Raw genomic sequence first — 16,818 nt, forward strand, 5'->3', positions numbered from 1 at the left:
TGTCTTTCTGTGTCTGGGTTACCTCACTCAAAATAATGTTTTCTAGTTCCATCCATTTCCCTGCAAAATTCAAGGTGTTGTTATTTTTTTTCTGCTGTGTAGTGCTCCATTGTATAGTACCACATTTTCCTTATCCATTCTTTGGTCAAGGGGCATTTAGGTTGTTTCCAGGTTCTGGCTATGACAAATAAAAGCTGCTATGAGCATAGTTAAGCACATGTCCTTGTGGCACAACTGAGCATCCTTTGGATATATACCCAAAAGTGGTATTACTGGGTCTTGAGGAAGGTTGTTTCCTAATTTTCTGAGAAATTGCCACACTGACATCCAAAGGGACTGTATCATTTTGCACTCCCACCAGCAATGCAGAAGTGTTCCCTTTACCCCACATCCTCTCCAGCATAAGTTGTCATCAGTGTTTTTGATCTTGACCATTCTTACAGGTGTAAGATGGAATCTCAGAGTTGTTTTGATTTGCATTTCTCTGATGCCTAAGGATGTTGAACATTTCCTTAAGTGTCTGTCAGACATTTTAGATTCCTCTGTTGAGAGTTCTCTGTTTAGGACTGTACTCCATTTTTTTTATTGGATTATGTGATCTTTTGGTGTCCAATTTTTAGAGTTCTTTGTATATTTTGGAGATCAGACCTCTGTCTGATATGGGGTTAGTGAAGATCTTTTCCCATTCTGTAGGCTGTCATTTTGTCTTGTTGACCGTGTCCTTTGCTTTACAGAAACTTTTCAGATTCAGGAGGTCCCATTTATTAATTGTTTCTCTCAGTGTCTGTGCTGCTGGGGTTATATTTAGGAAGTAGTTCCCTGTGCCAATGTGTTCAAGTGTACTTCCCACTTTCTCTTCTATGAGGTTCAGTGTGACTGGCTTTATATTGAGTCCATTTGGACTTGAGTTTTGTGCATGGTGATAGACATGTGTCCTTTTTCGTTGTTCTCCATGTTAATATCCAGCACCGTTTGTTAAATGTGCTTTCTTTTTTCCATTTTACATTTTTTGCTTCTTTGTCATAAATGCTTCTTTAAAATATACCAAGCATCATGTTCTTTGTTGTTGAATTTATTGATTGGATTTTATGTGAAATTATTAAATTAGAAAATTAAAAAGTAATACAAAAACAAGTGAATACTCTTCAAGAACAGCCATCTATTGGATTTTGAGTTTCCTGATGGCTTAGTATTTCCAACATTTAAGTGTTTCCCAGTACACACTCCAGAACTTGAGAGGCAGTGCACCACCACTCTGTCTGGTAGAGACAGAAGGATCTCTATGAGTTTGAGGCCAACTTAGTCTTCAGAGTGAGTACCAGAACAGTCCAGGCTACACAGAGAAACACTGTCTCAAAATGCAAAAAAAAAAATTGTTTTTCACCATTTGAGATTCCCCCGGTGACAATCATCTGGTTGGATCTGTTCCCCATTTTTAATTGGATTGTTTCAGGGTTTTTTTGATATCTGGTTTCTTGAGTTCTTTATATATTTGGATGTTAGCCCTCTGTCAGATGTGGGGTTGGTAAAGCTCTTTTCCCATTCTGTAGGCTGCCATTTTGTTCTTTTGATAGTGTCCTTTGCCTTACAGATGCTTTTCAGTTTTATGAGATTCCATTTATTAATAGTTGATCTTAGTGCCTTCAGGATTAGTGAGTTATGTCCAGTGCCAGTGCATTCAACCTATTCCCCACTTTCCTTTCTATCTAGTTCAATGTATCTGGTTTTATGTTGAGGCCTTTGATTCACTTGGACTTGAGTTTTATGCAGGGTGATAGATACGGATCAATTTGTATTCTTCTATATGCTGATATCCAGTATGACCAGCGCCATTTGTTGAATATGTTTTCTTTTTCTCAATGTGTATTTCTGACTTATTTATAAAAACAATCAGGTGTTCATGTGTGTGTGGATTTATGTCTGGGTCTTTGATTAGATTCCACTGATAAATGTGTCTGTTTTTATGCCAATACCATGGGAGATCTTTACATCTCCTGATCTCTTCTTCAATTTTTCTTCAAAGACTTACAGATTTTATCATACAAGTCTTTCACTCATTTGATTAGAGTTACCTCCAAGATATTTTATATTATCTTGGGCTATTGTGAAGACTGTTGTTTCCTTGACTCCTTTCTCAGTCTATTTATCATTTATATATAGGAGGATACTGATTTTTTAATTTAATGTTGTATCCAGTCAGTCTCATAACATGGACGAAGTATCTCAAGGGTCATTGCTGTGTCCTGTAGTTTACACCCTTCTGTGGATGGAAATGTTTCTTTATGTCATCGTTGTGCCGCCTATCTTGTTGTGTGACCCCTAGACACCTCCTGAGATATGAGAATGAATGATGGCGAATACCTAAAGATATTACTATTTGGAGGAGTACATGGGATAAAGCAAAGATGAAAGTCCAAAAATGCTGGATTGACAATATAAAGGAAGACTGTGGAATATTGGGTATGACAATAACACAAGCATCTAGGACTGCACAGGATAGGAACAACTGGAGAACTGCCATAAACGGGATGCCCATAAATGCTTAAGAATTGCTGGGGTATCAATGAATGAATGAATGAATGAATGATGTATTCAGTCACTTTGCTAAAAGTGCTCATCAGCTGTAGGAATTCCCTGGTGAAATTTTTAGGGTTACTTATGTATACTATTATATAATTTGCAAATAAGGATATTTGGCTTCTTTTCCAATTCATATCCCCTTGTTCTCCTTTTGTTGTCCTATTGTTCTAGCTAGAATTTCGAGTACTATATTAAATAGATATGGAGAGAGTGGACATCCTTGTCTCGTTCCTGATTTTAGTGGAATTACTTTGAGTTTATCTCCATTAAATTTGATGTTGGCAATTGGCTTGGAATATATTGTTTTTATTATGGATGGCTATGCTACTTGTATCCCTGAACTCTTTAAGACTTTTATTATGAAGGGGTATTGGATTTTGTAAAAGGCTTTTTCAGCATCTAATGAGATGATCATGTTGGTTTTTTTCCTTTCAGTTTGTGGATTACACTGACATATTTTCATTTATCAAACCATCCCTGCATCTCTGGGATGAAGCCTACTTAGTCATGGTAAATAGTTTTTTTTAATGTGTTCTTGGATTTGATTTGGCAGTATTTTACTAAGTATTTTTGCATCAATATTTGCTACATCCACGGCTGTCACGCTAGTGTAGCAGAAATGCTGACCGGACGGACTGTTGCCGTAGGATTGGGGTTTATGCTCCATGGAGCTGTCGCCCCAGGTTGTCCCTTGGCAATCAGTTGTGGTCATGATGCCACCTGAGTTGCCATTTGCACTGACTCGAACTCGGTGCCCTTGGCACTGATATGGCTGTCTTTTTTTGTTTTTCTGTTCTGTGTGATTCTTGCATCTTGCCAACAGATCAGACTATTCCAAAAAAGTTACTGATATGAACAAGACTGCTGAGGACATTTTTGAGCTCTGCCCCACCAATTATTATAGCCTTTAAGGAAGTAGCCAGTTCTGGGAATTGGGGGTCATCATTAGGACAATTCCTTGGTGATAAAGGAGTTGCTCTTATCAGGAGAAACCATGGAGAATCAGATAGGGAGGAGAGTTGAGGTCAGTGGTGTGGGACAAGTTTCAACATGTCCTTGAGCAATAACTGCAACTGACATTTAGAATAGACTATGGACACATAAATTTGCTGTTCTTGTTAAATAGAAACATTGATTCCTTTTGTTTTATTTGCTGATGTATGCCTTTGCCAAGTTTCTGAATTGTAATGGTATAAAAGCTTTTGCCTGGCTGAAGTAAAATCTCAGCAGCATATTCACTCAGAGTGTGTCTGAGTGTCATTCCTGCGCTGATTCCTGATTTCTCCTGCAGCCTTCACCCTTGTTCTCCCACGGTCTGAGTGGCTCCTCTGAGCCAGTCCGTGGCAAATATTCATCAGTGAAATTGATTTGTTATTCTCTTTGTTTCTGGAGTCTTGGTGTGGTTTGGGTATCAGGGTAATTGTGGCCTCATAAAATTAATTTGTAATATTCTTTTTGTGTTTATTTTGTGGAATAATTTGAGGAATATTGACATTAGCTCTTTTTGAAAGTCTGGTAGAATTCTGTACTAAAACCATCTTTTAATGACTGTTTTATTTTCTTAGGGGTTATAGGTCTATTTAAATTGTTTATCTGATCTTGATTTAACTTGGTAAGTGGTATTTATCAAGAAAGTTTCCATTTCTTTTAGACTTACTAATTTTGTGGAGTACAGGTTTTTAAAGTGTAATCTAATGCTTCTTTGGATTTCCTCAGTGTCTGTTGTTATAATCCCTTTTTATTTCTGATTTTGTTAATTTGGATATTCTCTCTCTGTCTTTTAGTTAGTTTAGATAAGGTTTTGTTTATCTTGTTAATTTTTTCAAAGAACCAACTCTTTCATTGAGTTTTCATTGAGTCTTATTCTCTTAGTTTCTATTTTATTGATTTTAGCCCTCGGTTTGATTTTTTTCCTACTGTCTATTTCTCTTGGGAACACATATTTCTTTTTATTCCTGAGCTTTCAGGTGTGTTGTTAATTTGCTAGTATGAGATCTTTTCAATTTTTTTTATGAAAGTACTTGGTGCTATGAACTTTCCTCTTAACACTGCTTTTGTTGTGTTCCATAGGTTTGGGTATGCTGTGTATTCATTTTCATTGAATTCTATAAAGTCTTTATCTTTAATTTCTTTCTTTATTTCTATCTTTACCCAGTTTTCATTCAGTAGAGAATTATTCAGTTTCCATGAATTTGAAAGTTTTTCATTGTTTCTGATGTCCAGCTTTAATCTGGTAGGATACAGGGAGTTATTTCAATTTTCTTGTACTTATTGATAATTGTTTTGTGTCCAAGTATGTGGTCAGTTTTGGAGAAAGTTCTATGACTACAGAGTAGTCGTCATTTGGGTGAAATGTTCTGTAAATATCTGTTAGGTCCATTTTGTCTATAACATATGTTAGTTCTAATATTTCTCTGTTGTCTGGATAACCCGTTGGTTGGTGATAGTGGGGGTATTGAAGTCTCCAACTATCAGTGTGTGAGGGTCAATGTGTGATTTCAGATGTAATTTGGGACATTGATGTTAAGAATTTAAATGTCCCACACCTTCTTTAATCATTCTTCCATTGAGGGGCACCTAGGTTGTTTCCAGGTTCTGGCTATTACAAATAGTGCTGCTATGAACATAGTTGAACAAATGCTTTTGTAGTATGATAGGGCATCTCTTGGGTATATTCCCAAGAGTGGAATTGCTGGGTCCTGAGGTAGGTTGACTCCCAGTTTCCTGAGAAACCGCCACACTGATTTCCACAGTGGCTGCACAAGTTTGCATTCCCACCAACAATGGATGAGTGTTTCCCTCACTCCATATCCTCTCCAGCATAGGCTATCATTGGTGTTTTTGAGTTTAGCTATCCTGACAGGTGTAAGATGGTATCTCAAAGTTGTTTTGATTTGCATTTCCCTGATTGCTAAGGAGGTTGAGCATGACCTTAAGTGTCTTTTGGCCATTCGAAGTTCATCTGTTGTGAATTCTCTGTTCAGTTCAGTACCCCATTTTTTAATTGAGTTAATTAGAGTTTTAGTGTCTAGTTTCTTGAGTTCTTTGTATATTTTGGAGATCAGACCTTTGTCTGATGAGGGGTTGGTGAAGATCTTCTCCCAATCAGTAGGTTGCCTTTTGGTCTTAATGACAGTGTCCTTTACTTTACAGAAGCTTCTCAGTTTCAGAAGGTCCCACTTATTTATTGTTGCTCTTATTGTCTGTGCGACTAGGGTTCTACCTAGGAAGTGCTCACCTGTGCCCATGTCTTGTAGACTACTTCCCACTTTCTCTTCTATCAGGTTCAATGTGGTCAGATTAATGTTGAGGTCTTTAATCCATTTGGACTTGAGTTTTGTGCATGGTGATAGATATGGATCTACTTTCATCCTTCTACACGTTGACATCCAGTTATGCCAGCACCATTTGTTAAAGATGCTTTCTTTCTTCCATTGTATAGTTTTAGCTCCTTTGTCAAAAATCAGGTGTTCATAGGTTTGTGGATTAAGATCTGGGTCTTCGATTCAATTCCATTGGTCAGCATCTCTGTTTTTGTGTCAATACCAAGCAGTTTTCATTATGTAGCTCTGTAATAGAGTTTGAAGTCAGGGATGGTAATGCCTCCAGAAGTACTTTTATGGTATAGGATTGGTTTGGCTATCCTGGGTTTTTTGTTTTTCCATATAAACTTGATTATTGTTCTCTCAAGATCTGTGAAGAATTTCACTGGGATTTTGATGGGGATTGCATTGAATCTATAGACTGCTTTTGGTAAAATTACCATTTTTACTATGTTGATCCTCCCAATCCAAGAGCATGGGAGATCTTTCCATTTTCTGGTATCCTCTTCAATTTCTTTCTTCAAAACCTTAAAGTTCTTGTCAAATAGATCTTTCACTTCCTTGGTTAGAGTTACCCCAAGATACTTTATGCTATTTGTGACTATCGTGAAAGGTGATGCTATACACATCAGAGTTTTACTCAGTAGTAAAAAACAATGACATCTTGAATTTTGCATGCAAATGGATGGAAATAGAAAACGCTTTACTGAGTGAGGTAACCCAGACACAAAAAGAGGAATATGTTATGTACTCACTCATAAGTGGATTCTAGCCATAATTTAAGGACTTCGAGCCTATAATTCGTGATCCTAGAGAAGCTAAATAGGAAGGTGAACCTAAAGAAAATCATATAGTTGTCCTTCTGGATATTGGAAGTAGACAAGATTTTCAGGCAAAACTTGGGTGCACGGGGGTGGGGGGTGGGGGGAATGTAAGGGGGGATGGGTAGAGAGAGGGGAGAAGGGGAGGATTGGGGAAAGCTTGGGGGAATGGAATGGGTGGGATGGAGGAAGGGTGGAAATGGGAGCAGGGAAGTAAATATCTTAATTAAGGGAGCCATTTTAGGGTTTGCTAGGGACTTCTCTCTAGAGGGGTTCCCAGGTCCAGGGAGAGGTCCCCAGATTGTTCCTTGGGCAGCAGAGGAGAGGGTGCCTGAACTGGCCTTGTCCCATACCCACACTGATGAGTATCTTGCATATCACCATAGAACCTTCATCTGGCGATGGATGGAGATAGAGACAGAGATCCACATTGGAGCACTGGACTGAGCTCCCAAGGTTCAAATGAGGAGCAGAAGGAGGGAGAACATGAGCAAGGAAGTCAGGACCACGAGGGGTGCATCCACCCACTGAGACAGTGGGACTGATCTAATGGGAGCTCACCTAGACCAGCTGGACTGGGAGTGATGGAGCATGTGATCAAACTGAACACTCTGAATGTGGCTGGCAATGAAGGGTGACTGAGAAGCCAAGGACAATGGCACTGGATTTTTATTCTACTGCATGGACTGACTTTGTGGGAGCCTGGTTTATTTGGATGCTCATCTTTATAGACCTGGATGGAGAGGGGAGGACCTTGGACTTACCACGGGGCAGGGAACCCTGATTGCTCTTAGGACTAGAGAGGGAGGGGGAGGGAAAAGGGAAGCGGGGAGGAGGTGGAAATTTTTAATTAAAAAAATAAATAAATAAAAAGAATTTAAATGTCATCTTGGTGGATTTTTCCTTTGGTGAGCATGTAGTGTCCTTCTCTAACTATTTTGATTAGTTTTTGTTTAAAGTCTATTTTGTTAGATATTAAAATTACTATATCAGCTTACTTCTTAGGTTCATTTGCCTGCAATATATTTTTCCATCTCTTTACCCTGAGGTCTGTCCTTGATGTTGAAGTATGTTTCTCGAACATAACAGAAGGCTGGATCCTGTTTTCACATCCATTCTGTTAATCTGTGTCTTTTTATTGGGGAATTGAAACTATTGATATTGAGAGGTATCAATGACCAAACTCCTGTTATTTTGTTGTTGTTGTTGTTGTTGGTGGTGGTGGTGGTGTGTGTTTTCTCTCTTGATTGTCTGGTCTGGGATTATTTGTGCTTTGTGCTTTCTTGAGTGTGAGTAACCTCTTTAGGTTGGAGTTTTCCTTCTATTATCTTCTGTAGGGCTGGATTTGTAGATAGATATTTCTTAAATTTGGTTTTATCGTGGAATGTCTTATTTTCTCCATCTATTGTGATTGGAGCTTTTGCTGGGTATAGGAGTCTGGTCTGGTTTCTGTGGTCTCTTAGAGTCTGCAGCACATCTGTCCAGAATCTTCTAGCTTTTAGAGTCTTCATTGAGAAGTCAGATATAATTCTAGTAGGTCTGCCTTTGTATGTTACTTGGTCTTTTCCCCTTGCAGCTTTTAATATTCTGTCTTTGTTCTGTGTTTAGAGTTTTGATTATTATTTCTTTTATGGTTCAGTCTATTTGGTGTTCTGTATACTTCTTGTACCTTGACATCTCCTTCTTTAGGTTAGGATTTTTTATATATATATATATATATATATATATATATATATATATATATATATATATATATATATATATAATTTTATAATTTTGTTGGAAACATTTTCTGTGCCTTTGACCTGGGTTTCTTTTCTGTTCCTTAAATTTTGTCTTTTCATAGTGTCCCAGATTTTCTGGATGTTTTGCCCCAGAATTTTTTCCAGATTTAAAATTTTCTTCAATGCCTGAGCTTCTCTCTTCCGTCTCTTGTATTCTGTTGATGAAGCTTGTCTCTGTAGTTTCTGCTTGAATTCCTAAATTTTTCATTTCTAGAATTTCTTCAGTTTGTGTTTTCTTTATTGATTCTATTTATATTTTCAGGTCTTGAACAATTTTATTTTTTTCCTTCAACTGTTTGTGGGTTTTTTGTCTTTCTTTAAGGAATTTATTTATTTCCTTCAATTGATTTTTGTGTGTGTGTTCTCAGATTTCTTTAAGGGCTTTATTTATTCATTTCCTCTTAAGGACTGCTATCATCTTCATATAGCTGGTTTTAAGGTCTTTTTCTCGTTTTTCCGCTATGTTGGAACACTCAGGGCCTGCTATAACAAGCTAGCTGTGCTTTGGTGACGACATACTGCCCTGGTTGTTGTTGATTGCATTTCTTTGTTGGTGTCTTAGCATCTGGGTTTGGGATGATTAAAAGTCTAGGTACTGATTTCTGAATTTGCCTTTGTTGGGTGGGTGTTTTGTTCTTTGGTTTGTTTCCTCTCTGGATTTCAGAGAGTGTATTGGCTGTGTGTTACCTGTTTTCCTGGCCTGCTCAGCTGGTGTGTTCACAGGGAGTGCCTGCTGACTTTGGAGGCTGGGTCACGGAGATGAGCCAGGGGAAGAAAGGTTGGAGGAGAAAGTCTTTAAGGTCCATTGGGGATGGGATCAGAGAGAAAAGGGAGACCACAACAGGTTTCTAGCTATACATCTGGGAATGAAGCTGGGCAGTGATGGTGTATGCCTTTAATCCCAGCACTCGGGAGGCAGAGGCAAGCGGGTCTCTGTGAGTTGGAGGCCAGCCTGGTCTACAAGAACTAGTTCTAGGACAGGCTCCAAAGCTACAGAGAAACCCTGTCTCAAAAAACAAACAAACAAACCACAAAAACAACAAATCTGGGGATGAAACTGGAGGATTGGCTCTCAGGAGCAGTGGAACGGCATGGGTCTGCTGCCTTCAGCCTACTTTTGCTCTGGGAAGAACTGCCCTTGGTCTGCAGGGAAGGCTTGCTAGAGCTGGGATCTGGTGTTGGGAGCTGTGAACCCCCCAGATCCCGAATTTCTGGTAAACAACTTGTAATGTTTGCAGCTGCTCTGAGCATGAGACCCTCAGGAGTTCCCCATGGCAGGGGAGTGGTTTCTGGTGCGTTTGGTTGGGGTGTGGCAATCAGTTAAGGATCCCTATATAAGCTGTCCCTGGACAAAATAAAGGGGGCATTCTTGGGAAATTCAAGGATGACCCGTGTCTCTGTCTGTGAGTCTTTGTGTGTTTCAGTCTCCAGTCGCTTGCCCGGTTCACGAACTGTATGGTAGTGCTTACAGTGCAGACGGGTGTGGTGCATTACAATCTGGGAGAAAGCAACAAGTTGGGTGAGGGAGGTTAGGTGAAGATGCTCGGTGGGATCCACAGGTAATGTGGGCAAGGGTGAGGGAAGGCTGTAGCTGGTGTTCTGTTGCAATGCTAGGGTTGAGACTGGGGGATTGGTTCTAGAACAGAAAGAAAGGAGAAGGCCTGAGGGCAGTCTACCTGGTTTTCTGGCAGGTGTGGCCTGCCTGTGGTTTAGCAGGGGCTGCCTGCTGGTGTTCGGGCTGGGATACAGCAATGATTGGGGGAAGGCAGATTAGGACGGGATGGTCCATGGGATCCACAGGAGATGTAGGCAGGAGTGAAGGAAGGCTGCAGCTGGTGTTCTGTTACAGTGTTAGGGAATAGACTGAGGAGTTAGGTCTGGGGGAACAGAGAGTGTGCCATAATGTTCTTTTAAAGGCCCTGAAAGGATTGCTTGAAGTGTCCTATGTCCACGTCAACTATCTGTTGCTTGGAGTGTCCTATGTCCTTGTCAACTATCTGTTGCTTGGAGTGTCCTATGTCCATGTGAACACTATCTGTTGCTTGGAGTGTCCTATGTCCTTGTCAACTATCTGTTGCTTGGAGTGTCCTATGTCCTTGTGAACACTATCTGTTACATAGTCATTCCTGGAGATGTGCAAGAATTATAAGTGTAAAACGAAGTTTAGGATAAGTGATGAATAAGACAAACGATCAAGTATAAGAATAATCAAGTTAGGGAAGGGCTGTGTGCTTATAATGAATAATAATTCACTAGCCACTGATACCACTGATGTATTCTCTTGAAGTCTCCAGGAAACAGCCCAGTTCAAATGTACCCAAATGTCAACAATCTATAAACCTGGGAAATGCAAACATTAAGATGGTAGGTGAAAGAATATAGGGTAGAGGGAGACTGTTAAAATATTTGGAGCTGACGGAAGGGAAGCAATTTATATAGAATTTGGAGACATGAGGGGCCTTATAGTAAAAAAAAAAGAATTAGTGTGTCTTTCATTGTCTAAGGAAGAGAGGTTTCAGATTAGAGGCATGACTATGGTAGTTAAATTAACTGCTATAAACTTTTTGTTAAATGACCTTCCTGCTGTAGGGTAGTGATAATTTTCCATTCAGAGCATTCAGCTATCTTAGTCCAGTGTCATTGCTAACCAGCTTATCAACTGACTTCCTAGAGCATCAGTGGGAGTTGGGAAGCCGCACCTTAGACATAAAGGTCCATTTAGCACAGCATTCATAATTCTTTAAGGGATAAATATGAATTGATAAATTAGCGACAATGATAAATTACCTATGCAATGTTGGAGGATATTTGAAACATATGTAGTTAATAGGACTGTTGATATCCAATGTTGGTATTTTTGTACAAGATAACTGGCAAGGAATTATCCATCATTTATTGGGCATCTCAAGAAAGAATAAAGTCATTACCTCTTTACTTCTTTGAATACCAGAGTTAGAAAATGTGCTTTATATTGAAATAAAATGTGCTATTTTGGATTTTGGAGTATTTATTCCTTCATTTTTAGGTCATCTCCTTATGTACACACTCACTCACACACACACACACACACACACACACACACACACATCTATCTAACCCCAGGAGTGAATTATACATATACATCTTTCCATGACAAATCTCTTTTCAAAGACATTTTCCAAAGTCCTTAACTCTTCCTCACATAGGATGTCTCAAATTCTGGGCACCCTGCCCCACACAGGCTTGGGCTTCCTCTTTTCAGATGTGGTCATTGGCTTCTCCAATGCTCTGCACCGCTTTCAGAAGTCAGTCATTCTGTGGTGAGCCACTAGGACAGTGCCCACTCCGGCTTCCCTCTGTGCGTGCTCTCTTTCACACTGAGGGAGCCTGAAGTGGCCATGAGTGTATCCAGGATCCAGCTACAGGGATGCTAGATCTGTGGTAGCTTTAGCTTTGGTTTAGGGAAATATGAATTATGTGTGTTCCTGGATGCTTTTGTGTATAGTTAAGTGATTTCGAGATGCCTTAGTGTAAGAATTGCATCCATAAATACTCTTAACACCTGCTGTTCCAATTTCACTCTGTATTGCATAACTCTAAGGTGCAGGTGTGTCACCCAGCTAATAAAATGTTACTTTAATGGGGTTTGTGGTTGAGATTTTCAGCTTTTAAAAGTAAGTGTAAAATGTGCTGTGTGTTGAGCTATACTCTTATAATGAGTAAAGCTTTTATGGTATACAAAATCATACTTTAATGAAGCCATTAAAACATGCTATGGTTTCTTTTCTTATTTTTAAATTAATAGTGTCTTTTTTCTTCTAGACAGGGTTTCTCTGTGAAACCCCCTTTGCTCTCCTAGAAGTCACTCTGTAGCCCAGGGTGGCCTTGAACTCAGTGATCTGCCTGTCTCTGTCTCCCAAGTCCTGGGATTAAAGGCGTGCGCCACTACCGCCCAGCAATAGTGTCTTTTGTGCATAGTGTAAAATAAGACAAGAATACGTCTTCGGGTACCTACAAAACTCACATCAAAGATACTCCTTAAAAGTCAGCAGAATGAATTCTCTTTGTGACTTTGAAATTAGCTAAACAGACGTGAATACTCCCTTTGTTCAACATTTTACTTGGTTATGTGAATGAAGTAAGTCAAGAAAAAGAAGAGATACAAGAAACAGAGAGGAAGAAAAATATAATTAGAGTGGAAATGTAGTTGGGCTTTTTAGAAAACCTACAATAGCAAGCCTAAATACAGAAATCCCATTAGAATTTGTGAGAGTTGGCGGGATGGCTCAGTGGTTAAGAGTGCTTGCTGCTGTCATGTAGGACCAGAGTTCAGTTTTCAGCACCCACACGGTAGCTCACAACCACCCACAACTCCAATTCCAGGAAATCTGAAATCCTTTTCTTACCTCTGTGGGTGCCAAGCCTAGACACACATGCAGGCAAAACACTCATACACATAAAATAAAAATAAAATACTTCATGAATGAATTTGTTAATGTTGAATACAACATTCAATATGTAAAAACTAGTTATATCTTTATGTATTGGCCATAATTTAAACATGTATCATTTATAATCTCATGAACATAAAAAGCACTTAGCAATAAAGTTTGTATAAAAGTTTCAAAGGCCAAGGACAGCCGTGCTTTTGAATACCAAGATGTGAAAGCTTGTCCTGTCATCTAAGACTTTGAAAACCATAGCAATTAAGGCGACTGCAAGGGAGAAGTAAATCGAGAGATCAAGAACAAAGCCACATGCAATAGACATTTGATGTCTGTTAATAAACGCGACACAATTCATACTTCATAGCAGTAAAGAAAGAAAACATTTGAAAAATGATCTTGGAATTTTTAGTTTTCCATGTAGAAAACTAGTATATTAAAATTCTGCCTTACACCATACATAAAAAGTCAACTCCAGCAATTGATACACTCTAATTATAAAAACCACTTAAGAATTATGCTAATCCTAGAAGCTACAGGTTGTCACATCAAAAAATGCAATTCTAGATGCAGGATACTTTGCCCCAGGTTGTTCACAGATGTCCCAAAGACCCCCAAAGCAACATGTACTATAGCCATTGATCTTGGTTACCCTCCGTAATTTCATGTAACTACTTTCGGATTAGATTTAAGATGTGCTTCCCCTGCTCTTTCCTGTCAGGAGGAAACACATCCTAGTACTGCAAATCTACCCCAAGATCCCGTGGCTGCGGAGCTCGTAGGCTCAAGAGGTGGAATTACTACTGCTATTTTCCTAAGGGGACACGGTGTTAAACTGCTTTCTAAACTTGCATCTCTATGCCCATAGAATAGTGCAGCTCTCAGACCTCTTCAAAGAGGCTTCTTTGTGTAGTGGATGACAGTTAACACATAAAGTGACATTTCATTTGCATTTTAATAAATAGAGCTTGCCTGAGGATCAGAAAAGTAAAACAGCCACACTGGCCAGCCTTCCAGACCAGGCAGCAATGAAACAGACCTTTAATCCCAGTAGTCACAATGACACACACCTTTAATCCCAGTAGTCATACTAGCTTGCCATAGAAACCAGGCAGTAGTGGTACACACCTTTAATCCCAACAATAGAAAGGAATATAAAACAGGAGGAGACAGTTCTCAGACACAGTCTTATTCTGAGGTTTCCTGGAGGCAGGATCACCATTTTTGGACTGAGGTCGAGGTAAGAGCCAGTGGCTGGCTGCTTTGATTTTCTGGTCTTCAGATTGAATCCCAATATCTGTCACTGAGTTTTTATTAATTGTGCTTCCAACACAGAAATTCGGACCTGATCAAAGTGCAGAGTATAAGTGGCCTCGTGGAGTTCCCAGCCACAAATGAGACACTGCATTACAGCCCTTTCCCTTGAAGCTAAGGAAACATTGTGTAAGAGGTGGGGAGCTTGTAAGAGCAAGAAGTCAGAGAAAATGGGGTAACCAGGAGTCTAAGGGGTACTCAGATTTGACTCGGTGGGCTATAAAAGGAAAGAAAGAAAGAGGACATGAAGTTTGGGCAGAATTTGGGTGATGTGGGGTATAGCTGGGAAGAGTTGGAAGAGAATAGGGGGTGAATATGCTAAAAATACCTTGAAATGCATGAAGTTCTGTTGCATGATGTGAAATTCACAAAGAATCAATAAAAGTGAAAAAAAGAATTGCTAAAAAACATTACATTTAAAAACCTTTTCACGAGTGCCCGGCTGCTGAGGGTGAGCGCTGCTATGTCTGATGTCCAGAGTTCAATCCCTAAATCGCACGTGGTGGAATGAGAGAACTCACGCTTTCAAACTGTCCTCTGACCTCTAGATAAACATGGCGGATATGTAATTTAAAAAGAAAACAGATGGATCCAGAGCATGATTGCGAAAGGGAAAACCATGAAGTTTAAGGAGACGATATATGAGACTATCCTGACATCTGTGTAGTAATGGATTACTAAAAAAGTCACAAAATATAGAAATCATTAAGAAAAAGACTGATAATCGGAGCATATAAAATTTAAGACTTTCCACTTATCAGAAAATACAACCAAGGCCATAAAGATAGGGTTGGGAAGATGGCCAAGTGGGTAAAGTGCTTGTTGAACAGGCATAAGGAACCTGACCTGGTCCCCATCACTGTGGTAAAGCCTGTGTCCTGGGGTTGTCTGTAATCTCAGAGCCGGGTGTGCTGAGATAGCTTTGACCTCTGGGGCTTGCTGGGCCATTCAGTCCGGCTAACACACAAGCTTTAGGTTAATGGGAGACCTGTCTCAAAAAAAAAAAATCAACTGAAGTGTGACAATCAAACACTTGACATTGGCCTATGGCCTCTGCCGTATGCATGGTCACTCACGCTTGCACGATTGCATCTGTCACTCACGTTTTTAAAAGACTAAGAAAATGTAAAGCTGCAACAGCTACAATCAATAAAAGAACCCTCAAAACCTATAAGCCGGGGAAATTAAGCCAATAGACATATAGGTTTTAAAAAACTAGACTAGGCAATTATCAAAAGAGAAAATGCAAGTACTAGTGGTTGAATTAAAAGATGCTTAATTTAATAATCCTAAATGTTCACGAGGAGGAAGTGGAACTCTTCTGTGGAGTTCATTGGAGCAGACAGTTACATGAGGGCTTTAGAACATCTTGGCTGTGAAAAACATTTGCAATTCTCAGGATCCAGGCATTCCTCTCCCGGGTAGGAATCTTAGACAAAATGTGGCATATATGTGACAATCATTAATACTATCCCATCATTACTCCACAAACATAAGGATTAATACAAAGGAACTGAATTGCAACTACATATACCAACATGTGTGACTCTCCGAAGAAAGGGTGTTGAAGAAAGCAAAACACAGAAGCATGCAATGCATACGTACAACTATATTTCTTTCACAAAACTTCAAAATAAGAAAATAATCAGAATGGAAATAACTGAAGAGTTTGTGAGCCATGCAATATAGTTATGAAAAATCTAAAGAGGGAATTTGTGCTACAAATCTTGGGTTGCATTGGTGAAGAAGAAAAAAGAGACATGATTAAAGAGGAACACCCTAGGTATTAATTCTTTACAATTGTTCTGTAATTCACACACACACACACACACACACACACACACACACACACACACACTGTGTACTCTTGTGCTTCTCTCGGTGTAGAAAGCAACAGTTTTAGTACTCAGAGCTCAATAAGGAACTCTAACTTCCCCACCATACTAGAGGACAATCACCTCCCCATTTTTGAAAGCTCCATGTCTGTTTGAATAAGGTGCTTGTCATATTCTATTTGTCCCTCGGGCCAGTCAAGTTTTCCTCGGCACCCTTATCATACCGATCAGTCTGGAATCATCCTGCAGGGATACTGGTTTACTGACATTTCGGAGTTAGCTGAACTGTGGTCTAGATGGCCGCTGCTGCTGTGATATAGCTTCTGAGGGGTCAGCTCCAAAAATCTGGGAATGTATCTCAGTTGGACAGAGTATTTGCCTAGTGTGGAAGAAGTTCTGGTTTTGACTCCCAATACTGCATAGAGTAAGTGTGGGGGCGCACTCCCATAATCCCAGGAGGCAGAAAGATCAGCGCCTAAAGTCATCCTCAGCTACACAGCATGTTTGAGGCTAGTGTGGGTACGTGAGACCCGTCTCAAACCACACAGAGTAGAAACTTCCTTAAAACACTTGCTTCCCTTCTTCCTCTCTTGTAGTTGATCTCTGTGTAGTTTCAGCCTAATTGTGCCTCTTGTGAAGAATTTAAACAAATGCCTTGTCAAGGAAAACGGTGCTTTATGAAGTCACCTTGTAAAGATTACCAGAGAGGCAGCTATTTCCTGAAAGAGCAAAAGCTT

This window comes from Myodes glareolus, chromosome X (genome assembly GCF_982192425.1).
Source record: "Myodes glareolus chromosome X, mMyoGla1.1, whole genome shotgun sequence".
NCBI lineage: Eukaryota > Metazoa > Chordata > Mammalia > Rodentia > Cricetidae > Myodes > Myodes glareolus.